The following is a 14358-nucleotide window of genomic DNA, read 5'->3' as shown; positions in this document are numbered from 1 at the left end:
AGGCAAATCCAAGTAAGTACAGTATAGGCCAGTTAGCTTAGCTTATATCACAAGTGAGTGAAATGGAGCAATTTTTAAAAAAAAACATCAAACAGTACATGTCTAGACCAGGAATTTTAGCAAATAGACAACATGAATTCAGACAGGGAAGGTTATGTTTCACTCATATGCTGGCATTCTATGAGGAAGTAACAAAAGCACACAATCAGCGAAATGCATATCATGTATATCACAAGATGGATTCCTCTGTAGTTTGACATGCAGTCGCTGCCCAACACTGGGAGGAAATATTGTCTTTGCTGTCCACTCACTTATTATCTATTTTTATTTGTCTTGATTTTAAAGAAAGCTTTGGAAAAGGTTACTGATCAAATTTAAAGATGTGTGAGTTCAAGGCATGATCTGTAGGTGGGTACGCAATTGGCACAAACATAGAAAGTAAAGGTAATGGTGAGAGGAACCTTTCCAGAAATACATTATGTGATATTAATAGTGATGTCCCTCAGGGATCAGTGCTGGGGCCACTCCTTTTTTGAATATACATAATAGTATGGACAAGAATATAATCAATGAACTGGTTAAGTTTGAAGATGATACCAAAGTAGGCAGAAGGGCAGATCATGTAGAATCAGCTAAAATGTTACAGAGTATGTGGATAACATGCAGGCTTGTGTAAATCTATGGCAGATGAAATTTAATGTAAATAAATGTAAGGTATTACAAGTAAAAATGTTAGATATGAATACAGAAATGGGAGGACTGAAACTTGAAAGTACCCGTTTATGAGAAACCCCTTATTAGTAAGTTTTTTTCCAACGTAAGGACCTCCCTTTCTGATAGCACATAAAATTGTGAAAGACATACCCTAGTCATACAACTTCTTCATGAGAACTATTAACTCACAGCAGTATATACAGTAATTTGTACACTTTCAAATGTTTCAAACTACTTGTTTACCTATGTGTCTCTCTTCTTCTTCTTCTTCTTCTTGGCTGCTCCCATTAGGGGTTGCCACAGCAGATCATCTTCTTCCATATCTTTCTGTATCTTGCTCTGTGACACCCATCACCTGCATGTCCTCTCTCATCACATCCATAAACCTTTGCTTAGGCGCCCCGATGTCTTGGAGACTTGTTGCCCCAGCACTTCCGCCACACCAGGAAGTGCTGGGGGGAAGATCTTTGGTGTTACCCGGAGAGCTGTCAGGAGGAGGAATGCCGGGAACACCTGCTGCTCATCCGGGCACTCTATAAAAGGGGCCGTCCTTCATACATTCGAGGCTAGAGTCGGGTGGAAGGAGGACGAGGCAAGAGGAGCTGTGGAGGCGGCCCGAAGACAAGGCATTGTGGCCAGGATTGTGACTGTTTGGGGTTCGTTTTGTACACGTGACTAAGGTCTGTGTGACCATTGGACTGGGTCTGAGTGACCTTTATTGTAAATAATTGTGTTTAATAAACGTGTGGTGGTTTTAAACAACATGTCCGCCTGTCTGTGTCCGGGCCAAGTTCACTATATATATATATATATATATATATATATATATATATATATATATATATATATATATATATATATATATATATATATATATATATATATATATATATATATATACATATACAAACCGGATTCCAAAAAAGTTGGGACACTCTGAATGCAATGATGTGGAGGTGCCAACTTCTAATATTTTATTTAGAATAGAACATAAATCACGGAACAAAAGTTTAAACTGAGAAAATGTATCATTTTAAGGGAAAAATATGTTGATTCAGAATTTCATGGTGTCAACAAATCCCAAAAAAGTTGGGACAAGGCCATTTTCACCACTGTGTGGCATCTCCACTTCTTCTTACAACACTCAACAGACGCCCGGGTACCGAGGAGACCAGTTTCTCAAGTTTAGAAATAGGAATGCTCTCCCATTCTTGTCTAATACAGGCCTCTAACTGTTTAATTGTCTTGGGCCTTCTTTGTCGCACCTTCCTCTTTATGATTCGCCAAATGTTCTCTATAGGTGAAAGATCTGGACTGCAGACTGGCCATTTCAGTACCCGGATCCTTCTCCTACGCAGCCATGATGTTGTGATTGATGCAGAATGTGGTCTGGCATTATCTTGTTGAAAAATGCAGGGTCTTCCCTGAAAGAGATGACGTCTGGATGGGAGCATATGTTGTTCTAGAACCTGAATATATTTTTCTGCATTGATGGTGCCTTTCCAGACATGCAAGCTGCCCATGCCACACGTACTCATGCAACCCCATACCATCAGAGATGCAGGCTTCTGAACTGAGCGTTGATAACAACTTGGGTTGTCCTTGTCCTCTTTGGTCCGGATGACATGGTGCCCCAGATTTCCAAAAAGAACTTCGAATCATGACTCGTCTGACCACAGAACAGTCTTCCCTTTTGCCACACTCCATTTTAAATGATCCCTGGCCCAGTGACAACGCCTGAGCTTGTGGATCTTGCTTAGAAATGGCTTCTTCTTTGCACTGTAGAGTTTCAGCTGGCAACGGCGGATGGCACGGTGGATTGTGTTCACTGACAATGGTTTCTGGAAGTATTCCTGAGCCCATTCTGTGATTTCCTTTACAGTAGCATTCCTGTTTGTGGTGCAGTGTCGTTTAAGGGCCTGGAGATCACGGGCATCCAGTATGGTTTTATCTTGGCTTCTGAGAGACACTGCCACTTTGAGAAGCTCTTTTTATACCCAATCATGTTGCCAATTGACCTAATTAGTGTTTATTGGTCTTCCAGCTCTTCGTTATGCTCAAATTTACTTTTTCCAGCCTCTTATTGCTACTTGTCCCAACTTTTTTGGGATTTGTTGACACCGTGAAATTTTGAATCAACATATTTTTCCTTTAAAATGATACATTTACTCGGATTAAACGTTTGATCTGTCATCTACGTTCTATTACAAATAAAATATTGACATTTGCCATCTCCACATCATTGCATTCAGTTTTTATTCACAATTTGTTTAGTGTCCCAACTTTTTTGGAATCCGGTTTGTATATATAGTGACAGATAGGGGGCGGTGTCGTCCCCTTGAACCTTGAACCCTCAGAACAGACGCCAGACACCAGATAAAAGTCCCAAATATTGACTTTTTATTATAAATAAGTGCACAAAGCACCCTCCACAATACTCATATAAATCACAATAATCAATAATCCAATAACAATCCTCCTCTCCCATACGTGTTGCTCCATTCCTCCCAACTCAGCTCACGCATCTGGGATCTAGCACAGTCTTTTACAGTCCTTGACCCGGAAGTGCTTCTGATCCCTAAGTCCATGCGATTATCCAGCACTTCTGGGTCAGGTGAAAACTCCTTTTCTTCAACCCAGAAGTACGTCGTTTCTTCTGTCCCCGTGACTGTGATGTACTTCCAGGCTGTATTGAAAATATAAGTCACTTGGTCTCCCTGCAGCATCCCCTGGCAGCCCCAACGTTATCCAGCAGGGCTGTGCATTAAAACTCCACATACCATGATGCCTTGCTGGAATTCAGGGCATCTCCATGTATGTATATATATATATATATATATATATATATATATATATATATATATATATATATAACTGCTCAAATAAATTAAAGAAACACTTTGAAAACACATCAGATCTCAACGGGAAAAAGAAATCCTCCTGGATATCTATACTGATATAGACTGGGTAATGTGTTAGGAACGAAAGGATGCCACATCGTTTGATGGAAATGAAAATGATCAACCTACAGAGCCCTGAATTCAAAGACGCCCCAAAAATCAGAGTGAAAAATTATGTGGCAGGCTAGTCCATTTTGCCAAAATTTAATTGCAGCAACTCAAAATTGTACGCAGCACTTTGTATGGCCCCTGTGTTCTTGTATACATGCCTGACAACATCGGTGCATGCTTCTAATGAGATGACAGATGGTATTGTGGGGGATCTCCTCCCAGATCTGGACCAGGGCATCACTGTGCTCCTGGACAGTCTGAGGTGCAACCTGGTGGCATTGGATGGACCAAAACATAATGTCCCAGAGGTGTTCTATTGGATTTAGGTCAGGAAAGTGTAGTGGCCAGTCAATGGTATCAATTCCTTCATCCTCCAGGAACTGCCTGCATACTCTCACCACATGAGGCCAGGAATTGTCGTGCACCAGGAGCCACTGTACCAGCATAGGGTCTGACAATGGGTCCAAGGATTTCATCCTGATACCTAATGGCAGCCAAGGTGCCTTTGTCAAGCCTGTAGCGGTCTGTGTGACCCTCCATGGATATGCCTCCCCAGACAATCATTAACCCACCACCAAACTGCTCATGCTGAATGATGTTACAGGCAGCATAATGTTCTCCATAGCTTCTCCAGACCCTTTCACTTCTGTCACGTGCTCAGGGTGAACCTGCTCTCATCTGTAAAAAGCACAGGGCACCAGTGGTGCATCTGCCAATTCTGGTATTCTATGGCGAATGCCAATTGAGCTGCATGCTGCTGGGCAGTGAGCTCAGGGCCCATTAGAGGACATGGGGCCCTTGGGTCATCCTCATGAAGTCTTTCTGGTTGTTTGGTCAGAGACATTCACACCAGTGGCCTGCTGGAGGTCATTTTGTAGGGCTCTGGCAGTGCTCATCCTGTTCCTCCTTGCCCAAAGGAGCAGATACTGGTCCTGCTGATGGGTTATGGACCTTCTATGGCCCTCTCCAGCTCTCCTAGAGTAACTGCTTGTCTCCTAGAATCTCCTCCATGCCCTTGAGACTGTGCAGGAGACACAGCAAACCTTCTGGCAATGACACGTATTGATGTGCCATCCTGGAGAAGTTGGACTACCTGTGCAACCTCTGTAGGGTCCAGGTATCGCCTCATGCTACCAGTAGTGACACTGACTGTAGCCAAATGCAAAACTAGTGAAGAAACAGTCAGAAAAGATGAGGAGGGAGAAATGTCAGTGGCCTCCACCTTTTAAACCATTCCTGTTTTGGGGGTCATCTCATTGTTGCCCCTCTAGTGCATCTGTTGTTAATTTCATAAACACCACAGCAGCTGAAACTGATTAACAACCCCCTCTGCTACTTAACTGACCAGATTAATATCCCAGAAGTTTCATTGACTTTATGCTATACTCTGATTAAAAAGTGTTCCTTTAATTCTTTTGAGCAGTATATATATATATATATATATATATATATATATATATATATATATATATATATACACACACACATTTACCTCAGTGTCTCTATGTGTACTGATTTCTGTATTTGGTAATTTGTAAAATTTACATGTGCATTTCACCTAAGAACAGCACTGAGCACATGCACTCAGTGAAAAGCACTATACAAAAGTAATCTGAATTGAAATGAATAATTACTGCACATAGTACTAGCTTCTGTTCTGTATTGTAAATAAGAATTCTGGTAGGGACACTTGAATGACAGCTCATTGGCAGTAGAGGTCGCCATGAGAATGAATAGAGTAGATATGAACTAAGACTGCACTTTGCTAGCACTGAAAAGTATAGCAAAGAAAAAAAAATGCTGGGTTTTATTCACTGCAAAGAAACTACAAAGATGCTTCATGCTACAAAATTTAAAACAGAAACCTACACCAAAGTAACCAGGATTAAGTTCATGAGCAGTAGCACTAACCACTTTGCCATTGTACCAATCTTGATAAAATAAATTAGAATTTATCCCAGTTGTAAGCTCTGTACTAATTTTCATTATACATAAAATTCAACAGATGGTGTCATCTGATATTTGAAAGATCTAGTTTAATTTCTAAAGTTATTAGTGTATTAGGCCAGAAACTCCCAGCGAGACATCCCAGATTTGACTGATGGGTCTGGGATTTCTTTTTTGTCTATAAAAGGCAGGGCTCAGAGAAGTGGAATCTGCTGAATTGGTCAAGATGGATTCCTCTGTAGTCTGACGTGCAGTCCCTGCCCAACACCGGCAGGAAATATTGCCTTTGCTGTCCACTCATTTATTATCCATATTCACCACTAGAAACATTTTAGTCCAGGTTATAATGATTTCATCATATTTTTTCCCACTTGTAATTTAATTTCTTTACACTTGCAAAAATACGACATGATACTAAATACCAAAATAAACGAGGCCCTGAATGATGTTATCTGCACCTGTTGTGAAATGTGACATTTTGCAGAACAGCTGTTATTTGAGTTTTCTACATGCGGCGTGAGTTATGCATGCAAAACACATCGGAATCCTGCTTTAACCAGTTTGAAGAAAATAAAGTCAGATACATCCAGCTTTAGCTTGAACAGGCCTTCCAAAGTGACTGCTGTTAGGAAGAGATTTAAGGGACTGCAAACCTGAAAGTGCAATCATCCCCTTTTCTTTTGACAGCCTTTAAACAGAAATGTTTTTTGATGTCTATCCATTCAAGCAGTCACAGATTATGTTCCGTTAATAATGGAAATGAAACCGAAGGCTTTCAAAGCAAGCAGAGCACCTGGTAGATTAGCATATGAAGAATTTGTCATTATCTTCTCATAAAAGTCAATGTTATCTCTCCAGATTTCATGCATAAAGCATTAACAGAGTCACATCAAGACCTTCTCTTTTCCTATCCTAATCCAAAACATTTTAGAGATCACTGTTAACCAAAGTGAAGGTCAAATGGAACTAACATAAATTTTTATGCATCTGTTTTACATTCATTTTCTATTTAATGAATCTCCTTTTTCTAGTACAGCATTGCAGGCACCAGAGAGGGTGCCAGTCCAGTGCTGGCACATGCACTCCTATTTGATTAACTTAGAGCCAGTCAGCCCATTCCGCTCTTCAGTATGATGATCGAGGAAACTGGAGAACCAGGAGAAAATCCCAGTGGATAAAGCAGAATGTGCAAACTCAACACAGGCAGTGAGAGTGCTGGGATTTGATCCACGTCTCCTGTAACCAATGGATGGCAACAGTACCTGCGAGCATACTGATCAATGGAAATATATGAACACAACATACAATTCATTTTCACGTATTACAGTCTTTTAATATGTTAAAGATTCATGTGATATTAAACCTGCCAATTTTGGCTATTTCTGTTTTTGTTATGTAAAGTAATTGCTGAAAATCCTCATATGAGAGGCTATATATACAATACGATTTCTGCTATACTCACAGAGGTGATCAAACAATCCATAAAACCTTCAATCAAACATAGTAAAAAAGATGCCAAAATAAAAATAATCTAAAGAATTTGTAAGTTTAATTAAGATATAATAGAGATGAACTTAAAAAGAAAGTTTAGAAAGGACTTAGGAGACTATGTTTAAAGGTGCAAAATAATGTTATACTAGTTGTACACACACCTCACATAATGCATGCACATTCTACAGCCGTATACAGTGCCTTCAGAAAGCATTAAAAATCTTTCACTTTTTAAAACTTTTTGCCATGTTGCAGCACTGTGCTAAATTTATTTATATTCATTTTTCTCTCATCAAACAACACTCAATGCCATAGAATGACAAAGCAAAAACAGTGCAATTACTGGAGTCTTCTTGGGAATGAAGGGACAAGCTTGGCACACTTAGATTTTGGGATGGTCTGCCATTCTTCTCTTCAGATCCTCTCAAGCTCTGTCAGAATGAATGGAGACCATCAATGAACAGCTATTTTAAGGTCTCTCCATAGATGTTAGAATGGATTCAAGTCCAGGTTCTGGCTGGGCAACTAAAGGACAATCCCACAGTGATCTGTAAGCTGCTCCTGTGTTGTCTTTGTCTTGCACTTAGGATCATTGTCCTGTCGGACGGTGAACCTTTGGTCCAGCTTGATGTTCAGAGTGCTGTGGGCAGGTTTTTTTAATAAGGATGTCTTTGTTCTTTGCTCCATTCAGCTTTTCCTTAATTCAGTCTACTCTCTCAGTCAGTGCTGCTGAAAAACCTCCACAGCATGATGCTGCCACCACCAGGCTTCATCACTGGAATAGCATTGCACAGGTTTCTCTCTTGGTTTCTTTGGATCAAAGATTCTTCTTTCTTACAGTCTAAGAGTCCTTAAGGTACCTTTTTACAATTCCAAGTGTCCATGTGTCTTTTACTGTGAATATGCTTTTGTCTCGTCACTCTGTCATAAAGCCCAAATTGGGGGAGTCTTGCAGTGATGGTTGTTCTTCTGGAAGTTACTCCCATTTCCATGCAGGTTCTCCAGAACTCAGCCAAAGTGATCATCGGGTTCTTGGTCACCTTTCTTACTAACACCCTTTTCACTGAGTTGTTTGGTTTGGTTGGGAAGCGAGGTCTAGGAATCATGGTTGTTCCAATCTTACTTTATTTAAAAATTATGAAGACAGCTGTGCTCTTGGTATCCTTCAGTGATGCAGGAAATTTAGTAGCCTTCTTCAGATCTCTACCTTGACACAATCCTGTGTCTAAGTTCTGCAGTAAAGCAATTTCTTTGACATCATGGATTGGTTTTTGCTGTGATACACATTGTCAACTGGGGGACCTCCTATAGACAGGTTTGTTCTGTTCCTAATCATCTCCAGTCAATTGAATTGACCACATGTGGGCTCCAAACAGAGTGCAGAAACATCTCCGCAGTGATCAATAGAATAAACAATTCTGTCTACTTTAAATGCATTATGGAATTATAGTTTGGTATTTCTTGCAGGCTGGTGCTTTTTAAATATGATAATTTAGATGCAATACCATACATTTAGAAAATAACTTGGGTTATGGAGTTGAAAGTGCTTATATTCATAATAATTTGTGGAATTGACTGTCTGCTAATTTTACACACAAGTGTATTTAGTACAATGAAGGTCTTACTTAAATGTGCTAAGCAACAGGCAGCACACCACCTTTCTCCAGTACATTGATTAATGTGTACAACAACCTTACCTTGAAACTCTGCTCATTGTTAAGGCGATATGGAAGCATGTTGTGTCAGAATGCACTTTGAAAAGCATAGTAGGATAAAGTTAAAATTAAGAGCATTTCATCATAACGATGAAGCAATTAAACATAATTCAGTAAAGCTGTATCAATTTCCAATGATAACTTTACAAGATATTTGCAGCCACAGAACAAACAGTAACATTTAAAAAAAACAAAAACTTCATTGTTACACTTGGTGCTATCTTTTTTAACTTGTATGTTCGCCAGTTAGTAACTGAAGTTTCCTCCAAAATTCCAAAGATATGCAGCTGTCTGGTGATTCTAAATTGGCTCAGTATGTGTGTGTTTGTCGCTAGCAAGTGTACATTGTGATGGAATGGAGACCTGTCCTGGGTTGGTTCCTGTTTTGCACAAAATTCTACTGAGATGTAACTATCATTGTATTAGATTAAGAGGGTTCAATAATAAATGAATGATATTCTTAACCCTGCGGTGGGCTGGCGCCCTGCTCGGGGTTTGTTTCCTGCCTTGCACCCTGTGTTGGCTGGGATTGGCTCCAGCAGACCACTGTGACCCTGTAGTTAGGATATTGCAGGTTGGATAATGGATGGATGGATGATATTCTTAAGCTATCATTTTAAAAAACAAAAATGCAGTGGCCAAGTGAAACATATTTAGTCCAAGCACCATAGTGAATCTAATTATAGCACCCGGGGCCTGTTACCTAATGAGGGATAACCATCAAAATAATAATACAAGTAACAGGTGGTCTATTGCAAAATATCATATATAAAAGGTTGTGAGAAATGGACGTGGTAAAAAGTGTGTGCCAAAGTCATTACCAAAAAGACGTAAACCATCTAACCAACTGCCCAATAATCGAAAATCTACAAATAAGGCTGTAACAATGGTGAGTATTGCGCAATGATAATGTCAGAGGCGGCACACTCCTGGAGGATTATGGGAACATTGCTAAAGCAATGGAATACACTGAAGTTCAAGAATAGTGGCGTCCACAGATAAACAAAAATAGCATCATATAATAACAGGAAACATAATGAACTTTTAAACGGTATGAGATATGAAAATAAAGTTATGCCAAAAATAAATTCTCTGTTGTAGAAAACAGCAAAAAGAATATATACATTGCCAAAAATAGTCACAGAAAATTAATATAAAAATAAACAAAATAATTGAATTATGAAACAAGAACTATGAAACAAGAACACAGATATAAAATAATTTAAATAAGAAAAGAAACTAAAATAGGACGATTAACAATTGTTACGCAATTAAGAGAATCAGTGCAAACACAGTACGTCTACAGGAAAAAAAATTTGAGAAAACAAAATACAAAAGAAAAAAAACATAAAGTCCAGAGCAAGACCCAAAACAAACCATAACACACTAAGGTTGTACTCAATGAAGAGCGCTACGAAACAATTAACTGGATTTTAGTTAAAATTAAAAAGCATCATAATATAGCAAGGACAGAAAGAACCGTAAACTAAAATTAATTTTCATAATGTTAAAGTCATTAAAATAAGAGTAGTATTATTATTAGTAGTAGTAGTGATGTCATGTGTAATGAGTAAAGTGAAATTCATACTCGCACATTGTGTCTGACCAACATGCAAGATGGAGCCACGCCCTGTCATCGTGATACACAAGAACGCTTTCAAATACATAACTTCATTACAACTAAGAGAAAACTGAATCAGCTTACCTGATGTGCTCCTTACGTCTGTTTCTGTGCCCCCATTTCCTGAAACCGTGTTGTGACTTGGGGCTTGGTGTTATAATAGAAAATAATTTGTATATAGCTGCTCCATTAAGTATTACTGCAATGACAGAAGCTTGGCTGAATCCTTGGGATGGGGATGAGTATAATAATAATAAATATAAAATGATTCAAAGCACAAGTATTTTCTGCACAGGATGCACACTCCCTGAGAATTTATTTTAACTGCAGCAGCTGCTAAAATTTGCTTCTTTTATACATCACAATGGTTAAGAAATATAAAAATGAGCATTTTAGAATGAAATTGCACTTAGCTTGTTACATTGAATGTTGACTTACTGTACCGAATGCTCCAAAAACAAACAGTTGTAGAAGACAGACGGAAAAGGTACGTCAAAACAATTGACTGTGTTCACTTTACAAATTGTATTAATTGAAGACGTTTTTCCATGCTGATATCTTGAAGTAGATTTTTCAAGTTGACTCCAAAACATCAGCTTTTAAAACCATGATGTGGCTCACTGGCAGCTCTCCAGAGCATGGTGGCTATTTTAATCATTTATATTATTTTTTTCTTTTCAAAATGTTTATTCACTCAAACATTACCACACTTCCCATTACAATGTTTCTCGTTCTCTCTACTTTTGATTGAAAAAAAACAAACAAATAACATCTGTAATGTCCTTTTTACATTTACATCTCCTCTACTAATTTTTTCTACTGGGAATTTGAGGCTAAAGTATCACTAGCATTTGTCAGTCTTCTGCTGCAGTCACCTCTGTTTACAAATAATGACATTATCTAAAATACTGTAGCATCTAACTTGAAGTAGCAAGATTTATTCTGTAATAAATTAAATTGTTATAGATAAGCATGTAAGCTAAATGTATTGCTGGTGATGCCTATCTGTCAGGATAGTTAGCAAGGCAAAAACAGCACAGCACTGGAGTCCTAAGAGAGAGTGATGCCTGGGAGCGAACACCGGAGAATGCAACACCTTCTGCCCTTCAGAGACCATACAGTCCCAGAAGGAAATATATAAAATGTGATGTCCCTAAGATAGAAGCAGCTGGGAACTTGCCATGCAGACCCAACACTGAAGGTAAGTAAATGCTTAAAGGTTTTGTGACACTAGGAATCACTTGATGTTTGAGTCATTATTGTTACATATTGTCATGCACATGCACATAGAGGACAGCCGAAGAGCTCTAGTGACTGTAATTCCATTGCCACACCAGAGATTGGCGTTGTGTGTAAACACCTGTCTCTCTTTCTCCTTCTGCAGACTGGATGACTGATGGCTAGAACACATCTGACATCACTTCTACCTGATCCCGCCACCATCTTTGCTACTTCTGTTTTGAACTCATGGCTGGAGAGACTACTCCGCAATGATTGCATGTTTTTTTTTTTTTACTTTAGCTGCCTCCATTTATGCAAGTGGTCGTCTTAGCACCCCAACTCTTTATTGTTGTCCTCTCTTTCTTTTACACTGGCGTAGTCAGCAGGATTTGTTGACTGGGAGCGTACGGAAAAGGCACATAATACTGCCGCTCTTGAGGGGAGCGGCTCAATGGACTTATTACAACCTGTACGAGCAGGCTGCCATGAATTGCGATCAACTAAAAGCAGAGGTGCTGCTGAGGTATGGCATTGGTCCGAAACAGCAGATGAGGGCTTGTAGGGAGTGGAGATACGAACCAGAATGGCCAACCCGTTCCCAAGTATTTGAACTCTGCAGCAAAGTCTGCATTGGGTACAGCCAGAGACCCATATCCCAAAAAGGATGATCGAAATAATAACCTGCGACCTTCTGGTAAACACCCTCCCCAATTACCTTGCCCAGCTGATCTGGCAGCTGGAATATAAATTCAACAATGGTCTCATTTCAGTCCTCGTGTGGCACTAGACGGCCTCACAAGTTGAACACTCAGAATGTGCTGCCATCCCTAAGCCTACCTGTTACAAGACAGAGTCATCAGAAGAACCAAAGGAGGAGCACACGTCCCTTCCCCACTGTTGCAAGTGTGGAGAGGTGAAGCTGATTGACTGCAGTTAGGCAAGAGGTATTTTTTCATAGGCAATCCCCCATCATTTCCTTGCACTGGGGTGATGTTATAAATGGTCATAAGGTGACAGTACTAATTGATTCTAGGAGCAACATTTTTGTTGTTGCATGCTGTTATGTGCTACCACGACAATGGGAGTCCAGATCGACTAGTCTAACTTGCATCCATGGGGAAACTTGCTGATACCGGTCCGTCTCATGTGTAATCACATACCAAGTGGCACCTCAGAAAATCAGGGTGGCTGTTTTTTGTAATTCACCTTATCCTGTGATATTGGTGAGAGACTGGTCGCAAAGTAAATGCAGAGAAGCATGAACCACCCCATCTGGAATACTGGGCCTTACTATAGCAGGTACAAACCAGTCTCAGGCTGACTCCATGCTGTGCAGTCAGCCAGCTGAGTCACATGGCTATCCATTTTGATGTGGGTGATGTAACGGCGGATCTCCTGGATGTCTCCACGGAGACAGATGGTGAATTTTCACAGATCCCCTGTTAGACATACATTTTCAATTTCAGCAAACACTGGTCTTTTTTGAGGAGAATGATGGAACAATGATTTGTTGAAATTTGCCAGGAATGCGATTGATCTGGTAGACGGACAACAAACACCTTATCCTAGGCCACTGGGCTTACACTTTGTACTTAAGAATGATTAATTACATTGTGTTACTGAGCATGATAGTGAGGTGAGGTCATTGCTGTTAATTCCGCGAATTTACCAGCGGCAGGTTTACAAATTAGTACATGCCCTTCTCTTAGGGGCCCATTTGGGAGCTGAGAACACCTTAGAGTGGATTAAGCTCAGTTTTTCTTGTCCTGGGATCAATAAGCAGGTCTGTCACTTCTGCAGATCCTGGCTGGAATGCCAACTGTGACAGATTCTTCGGAAGGAAAGAGTTCCTCTCATCCCCGTCACGTTCAATGACATCCCATTTGTAGGACCCCTTGAACCCTCAGCTTGTGGCCATAAACATATCTTCGTGGTGGTTAATTATGCTACACAATATCCAAAAGCTATTTCCCCAAGAGTAGCCAATTCCAAAAACATAACACAGGAACTGGTAGTGTTCTTTGCACATGTGGCATCCCTAAAGAAGTCCTAATGGATCAAGGGATGCCTTTCATCTCAGAAACATTCAGGGAGGTATCCCGAATTAATCATTAAAAACCTCAGTATATCACCCTCAAACTGATGGTTTAGTAGAGCGTTTCAATCAAACACTCAAACAGATGCTGTAAAAGGTGGTCACCAAGAATGGGACTGGGATCAGCTACTCCCCCTTGTATTATTTGCATATCAGGAGGTGCTACAGGCCTCCATGGGCTTCTCCCTGTTTGAGTTATTGTATGGAAGACAACCCTGGAGATTACTGTATATTCTAAAAGAGGTTTGGGAGAAAGAGGCACTACCATCCACCAATATTCTAAAATATATTGCGCAGTATATTAAAAAAATTAGACTTATTTTAAAAGAATAAATGGAGCAAGCACAAACAGCACAGGCTTGCTATTACAATCGTGGCTCAACACTTTGTGAGTTCTATCGCAGAGATTGAGAAATGGTCCTCATTCCCAATTTGCATCCTAAATTGTTGGCACATTGGCAAAGCCCTTACGGAATTAAGGAAAGGAGAGGACTGATTGATTATTTAGTAAAACAACCAGATTGTCGACCACTGAAATGAGTC

The sequence above is a fragment of the Polypterus senegalus genome, chromosome 3, assembly GCF_016835505.1.
Source record: "Polypterus senegalus isolate Bchr_013 chromosome 3, ASM1683550v1, whole genome shotgun sequence".
Classification (NCBI taxonomy): Eukaryota; Metazoa; Chordata; class Cladistia; order Polypteriformes; family Polypteridae; genus Polypterus; species Polypterus senegalus.
This window is presented reverse-complemented; position numbering follows the sequence as displayed.